Source organism: Pseudorca crassidens, chromosome 17, assembly GCF_039906515.1.
Source record: "Pseudorca crassidens isolate mPseCra1 chromosome 17, mPseCra1.hap1, whole genome shotgun sequence".
Lineage (NCBI taxonomy): Eukaryota > Metazoa > Chordata > Mammalia > Artiodactyla > Delphinidae > Pseudorca > Pseudorca crassidens.
In genome coordinates this window covers 48,533,156-48,538,699 of record NC_090312.1, presented here as the reverse complement: position 1 = coordinate 48,538,699, position 5,544 = coordinate 48,533,156, and the positions used below count along the sequence as shown (strand labels likewise).

Genomic DNA, 5,544 nt, shown 5'->3' with positions numbered 1-5,544 from the left:
CTGAAGCGTGAAGGCAATTAAAAGAAAAAGAAAGTGCAGGTAAGAGAACCCTTATGCAAAATATGTGTGGCCACCAGTAAAAGTGAAACGAATAGAGGCATAAGGCAATAGTCAGAAGTAAAATAAGATGGGGCAGAAGGGCTCAAAGATGTATGAATTATTTGCTCAGGTTTTACTTTTGATGCTTAGAGCTCGGGGTAATAAAGTTTCTGAACTTTATGGTTGACTGAATTTTTACAGCATATCCATGGTGTATCTCCCTGGTTTCCTGATGGCGGCTCTGTTGACATAGAAATCTGGCAGAAAGTTGGAGAAGATTTAAAAAATTATTACGAGTCTCGAGGGCCTACTCATACTCCTGTTGTTACATATAGTTTGTGGAATCTGATAAAAATATGTTTAGATTCTTCTCATGATAGTGTTGATTTGAATGTAAAGTCAGAAAAACATAAGCCTCTGACAGAAGGAGAGACTGTATTATCAACTACTGTGTCACCACTTCCTAAACCGAAAGAGCTAATTAATTTAAATATTTTAGATGAAGAGGAACATTTTGACTTAACAGATGAGGCTTGTAAACATAAAAGAGAGAAATATCCTGAGGATGATTTTCTAATGGCTGTGATAGATAAGTCAGTGAAAAAGCTGCAGGTTAATAAGGACTGTCTTCCTCAAAAATCCACATCTGTAAAAATGCTGAGTCCCTTGCAGCGCGCTGTACAAGGAGCAATAAAACGAGGAGAAGATCCTATTTTCTGTTGTCCCGTCATAGAAAGACCTGACCCTAATAATCCTCAACAAGCTACTAGGGAGCATCAGGCTCTCCCTTTGAAAGTTTTGAAAGATTGAAAATCTGCCTGTGCTCAATATGGGCCCACTGCTCCTTTTACTACTGCTATGGTTGACAGGAGAAGCTCTTCCCCCCGCTGATTGGAAGTCTATTGCACGAACTTGTTTAAATGATGGAGATTACTTAATATGGAAGTTTGATTTTTATGAAGGGGCTGCTGAACAAGCAGAAAAGAATGCTGCCCATAATATTCCAGTTGATTATCATATGCTGATTGGGGAAGGACAGTATCTTTCTTTACAAGATCAATTAACTTATCCCTTTGTTGCTTATCCTCAAATAAATCATTTGGCATTACAAGCCTGGAGGAAATGTCCTTCTACACACAAAACTGAAGATCTTTCAAAACTTAGACAGGGACCTGATGAACCATATGCTGATTTTGTAGATAGGTTGTCACAGGCGGTGGGGAGACTCATTGTGGACGGACTCACTGGTATGATTGTAGTTAAGCAACTTGCTTTTGAAAATGCTAATAATGCGTGTCAGGCTGCGATTCGACCTTGGAGAAAACGGGGAACATTGGAGGATTATATTCACCTTTGTGCAGACATTGGGCCTACTTATATACAGGGTGCTGCTGTGGCTGCAGCATTAACTAAAGTGGGGTTTAAAAACAATCAAAAGAAAACAAAGACTTGTTTTAAATGTGGAAAGGCAGGTCATTTTGCTAGAGAATGTAGATCTTTTAATTCTAACCCTAGTCCTTCCTTCCCTACTCAGAAACCTCCAGATGGTCAGAAAATCCCTGGTTTATGCCCTAAATGCAATAGGGGAAAACATTGGGCACAAGATTGTTGCTCAGTGGCCCACAAGGATGGGCCACCACTGTCGGGAAACTCCTCCCGGGGCCTTCCCCGGCCCCAACAAATAATAAGGGCAATGTCTGTGTATCCTCCTCAAATTATCAATCAGACATTAACCAAAAACAAAAACATACAATATGCTCGCTCTCCAGAGCAACACCAGGAAGCGCAGGACTGGAGCTCAGTACCTCCGCCCGATATGTATTAACTCCTGAAATGGGTCCTCAGGCCCTCTCTACGGGCATCTGTGGACCTTTACCCAAGGGTTTGATGGGACTATTATTGGGAAGAAGTAGTGTCGCCATGAAAGGTTTAACTATTATGCCAGGAGTCACAGATTCTGACTACGAAGGAGAAATAAAAGTCATGGCACAAACTATTAAAAATATAATAACTATTTCTCCTGGTGATAAAATTGCACAATTGCTACTTTTGCCCTTTGTACCTCATGGACAAATTTTACAACATCAGAAGAGAGAAACAAAGGCTTTTGGATCGTCTGATGCTGCCTACTGGATTCAGAAGATAGGGAAAGAACGTCCAGAAATGAAATGAACCATTAATGGAAAGGTTTTTTCAGGTTTGTTAGACACTGGAGCTGATGTCTCTGTTATGACGCAGATACACTGGCCTAAACGTTGGCCCATTAGTCCTACTATTACAGAACTTCACGGATAGGACAAAGTTCTTCTCCTATGCAAAGTAGTCAGTTTTTTTTATGGCAAGATAGTGAGGGCCATTCAGGTTATTTCCAGCCTTATGTTTTGCCTGGGCTGCCTTTAAACCTCTGGGGCCGAGATATATTAAAAGAAATGGGAGTATTACTTTATAGTCCAAACTCTCAAGTCTCTAATATGATGTTGGATCAAGGATTTCTTCCCACAAAAGGGCTGGGAACAAACCAACAAGGAACTGTCTATCCTATTGATGTGAAAATAAAATATGATAGACAAGGTTTGGGTTTTTCTTAGGGGCCTTGGATTCTCCACTCACTGCTGATCCAATTACTTGGCTGACTGATGACCCTGTATGGGTGGACCAATGGCCCCTCACAAAGGGGAAATTAGAGGCTGCAGAACAATTAGTACTGGAACAATTAGGGCATTTAGAAATTTCCAGTAGTCCTTGGAATACTCCTATTTTTATTATCAAGAAAAAATCTGGAAAATATAGGTTATTACAGGATCTAAGAGCTGTTAATAAAACTATGCTAATAATGGGAGCTCTTCAACCAGGCCTACCCTCTCCAACAGCCATACCACACAATTATCATCTTTTAGTTATAGATTTAAAAGATTGTTTTTTCACTATTCCTTTGTTTCCTGAAGATAGAAAACATTTTGCTTTTAGCTTGCCTGCCTTAAATTTTAAGGAACCCATGAGGAGATTTCAATGGAAAGTATTGCCTCAGGGCATGGCAAATAGTCCTACATTATGCCAAAAATATGTGGCTCAGGCCTTGACTCCTGTGAGAAAAAGGTTTCCATCGTTATATCTCATACATTATATGGATGATATACTTTTAGCCACTGATAATATTTCTTTATTAGAGACTGCTTTTCAATTTTTACAACAGTCCTTACAATCATTTGGCTTGGTCATTGCCTCAAAAAAAATTCAAAGACAATCTCCATTTTTATATTTGGGAAAATATATTGATAACACTACTATTAGGCCTCAAAAACTGCAAATTCGAGTTGATAATTTAAAAACATTAAATGCTTTTCAAAAATTACTTGGAGATATTAATTGGCTAAGGCCTTCCTTAAAACTTACTACTGCTCAATTACAGCCTTTGTTTGATATTCTTAAAGGTGACTCAGATCCTTCTTCTTCACGCTCTATGACTCCAGAAGGATTTCAAGCTTTACAAATAGTCAATAGATCTATCAGTTCTCCACAATTAACTAGAATTCATACTCACCTTCCAATTTTCTTAATAATTTGTCCAACTCCTCATGTGCCTACTGCCGTCTTATGGCAAACTGTTGGAATTATTGAATAGATTCATATGAAATCTGCACCCTCTAAAGTTATTAACCCTTATTATGAAGTTTTTAGTAATTTAATAATGCAAGGTAGAACTAGATGCTTACAACCTATAAGTATAGAACCTTCTCAAATTATTATCCCTTATTCAGTTAGTCCACAAAATTGGCTTTTTCAACATAGTAATGAATGGGGTCTTGCTCTTGCAGGATTTTCAGGTACCTTGGAATGCCATTACCCTGCTGATAAATTGATCCAATTCAGCAAACTTAACTCATATCTTTCCTTCTATAATTAGGCAACAGCCTGTTCCTCATGTACCTTTGGTTTTTACGGACGGTTCTTCTTCAGGAGTGGCTACTGTAATCATTGATGACGGAACAAACCTCATTAAAGAAACTTCCTTGGCTTCAGCTCAACGTGTTGAACTGTATGCTGTCATTATGTCTTCTAAACATTTTCCTTCTATATCTTTTAATTTGTTTTCTGATAGTAAATACCTTATTAGCTTGTGATTTCTTCTGGAGACTGCGAGCATAGGACATACTAATGACCCTGAATTATCATCCTCTTTTCGTTTGCTTCAACAGCTTATTCGTTCCCATGATGGTCCTGTCGCAGGTCTGTATATCCGTGCTCATTCTAACTTGCCTGGTCCATTGACTAAACTTAATGCGACTGCAGACGTTTTAACTCGATCTAAACGTGATCTTTATCCTGTACATTTTCCTCCCAAGAATAGAGTTGAAGTTACTCCTCCTCCTCAATCTCTTTTCCCTAAAGCAGGACATGTCCCAATTTACCGTACTCCTCCTTTCCGTTCGTCATGCTGTCAAGAATGGCTAATATACTGCATTCATTATCTCCATACTCTTGATACTCATGGTCCATGTCCTGGACACCCTCATATTATGGTAAGTTATGATCAAACTGCTTCACAAGCAGCACAGCAGTTGCACGCTTTACACCGTCAGTCAGCGGCTACATTACACACACAATTTTCCCTTACTGGTGAAGCCGCCCCACAAATTGTGAAGCAATGCCCACAATGCTTACCTCACCTTCCTGTTCCACATTATGTTGTTAATCCTCGTGGATTATTACCTAGACATTTATGGCAAATGGATGTTACTCATATCCCGTCTTTTGGGAAATTACAGTTTGTTCATGTCACTATCGATACTTATTCTGGTTTCCTCTGTGCTACAGCACAGACCGGAGAAGCTACTAAACATGTTATCACTCATTTATTACACTGTTTTGCTTTCATGAACCTTCCCAAAATTATTAAAACAGATAATGGGCCCGCTGCTTTTGCAACATTTTGTAATTCATTACAAAATTACCCATATTACAGGAATTCCATATAACCCTCAAGGACAAGGTATTATAGAACGTGCAAATAGATCTTTAAAGCTAACTATTGCAAAAATAAAAAGGGGGGAATTGTATAGAACAACGCCACATAACCTTATAAATGATTCTCTGTTTATTTTAAATGTTCTCACTGTTGACAAATTTGGCTGCTCTGCAGGGGGAAGGTTGGTGGCTGAGCCAAGATTGGCCTCTCAATCTCCGGAGGTCCTCTGGAAAGATCCGTTAACCAGCACTTGGCGTGGTCCTGATCCTGTGTTGATTTGGGGACGTGGTCACATGTGTATCTTTCCCAGATCAGCGCCTGGACCTTGCTGGCTTCCTGAGCGCTTAGTCCAGCAAATAGATGGCTCGCCACAGCTCACCTATCAGAAGATGAAGAAGCTCTGCACCTCTCCGGAAAATTTGACAGTGTTGATTGAGAAAAAGAAGAAGAAGAGGAGACCACTTGCCAGGACGACTCAAAGGAGTGATGTTCCAACTTGGGGACAAATTAAACAACTGGTTTCACGAGCTCAAGAGTCA

General features: G+C 39.5%; 1 protein-coding gene across 22 annotated transcripts in view; it reads right to left on the bottom strand.

Annotated features, from left to right (window-relative positions):
• The window catches only part of LOC137210216 (UDP-N-acetylglucosamine--peptide N-acetylglucosaminyltransferase 110 kDa subunit-like), a 160,345-nt gene that overhangs the window by 87,669 nt on the left and 67,132 nt on the right, over nt 1-5,544 (bottom strand). The window lies entirely within an intron of this gene.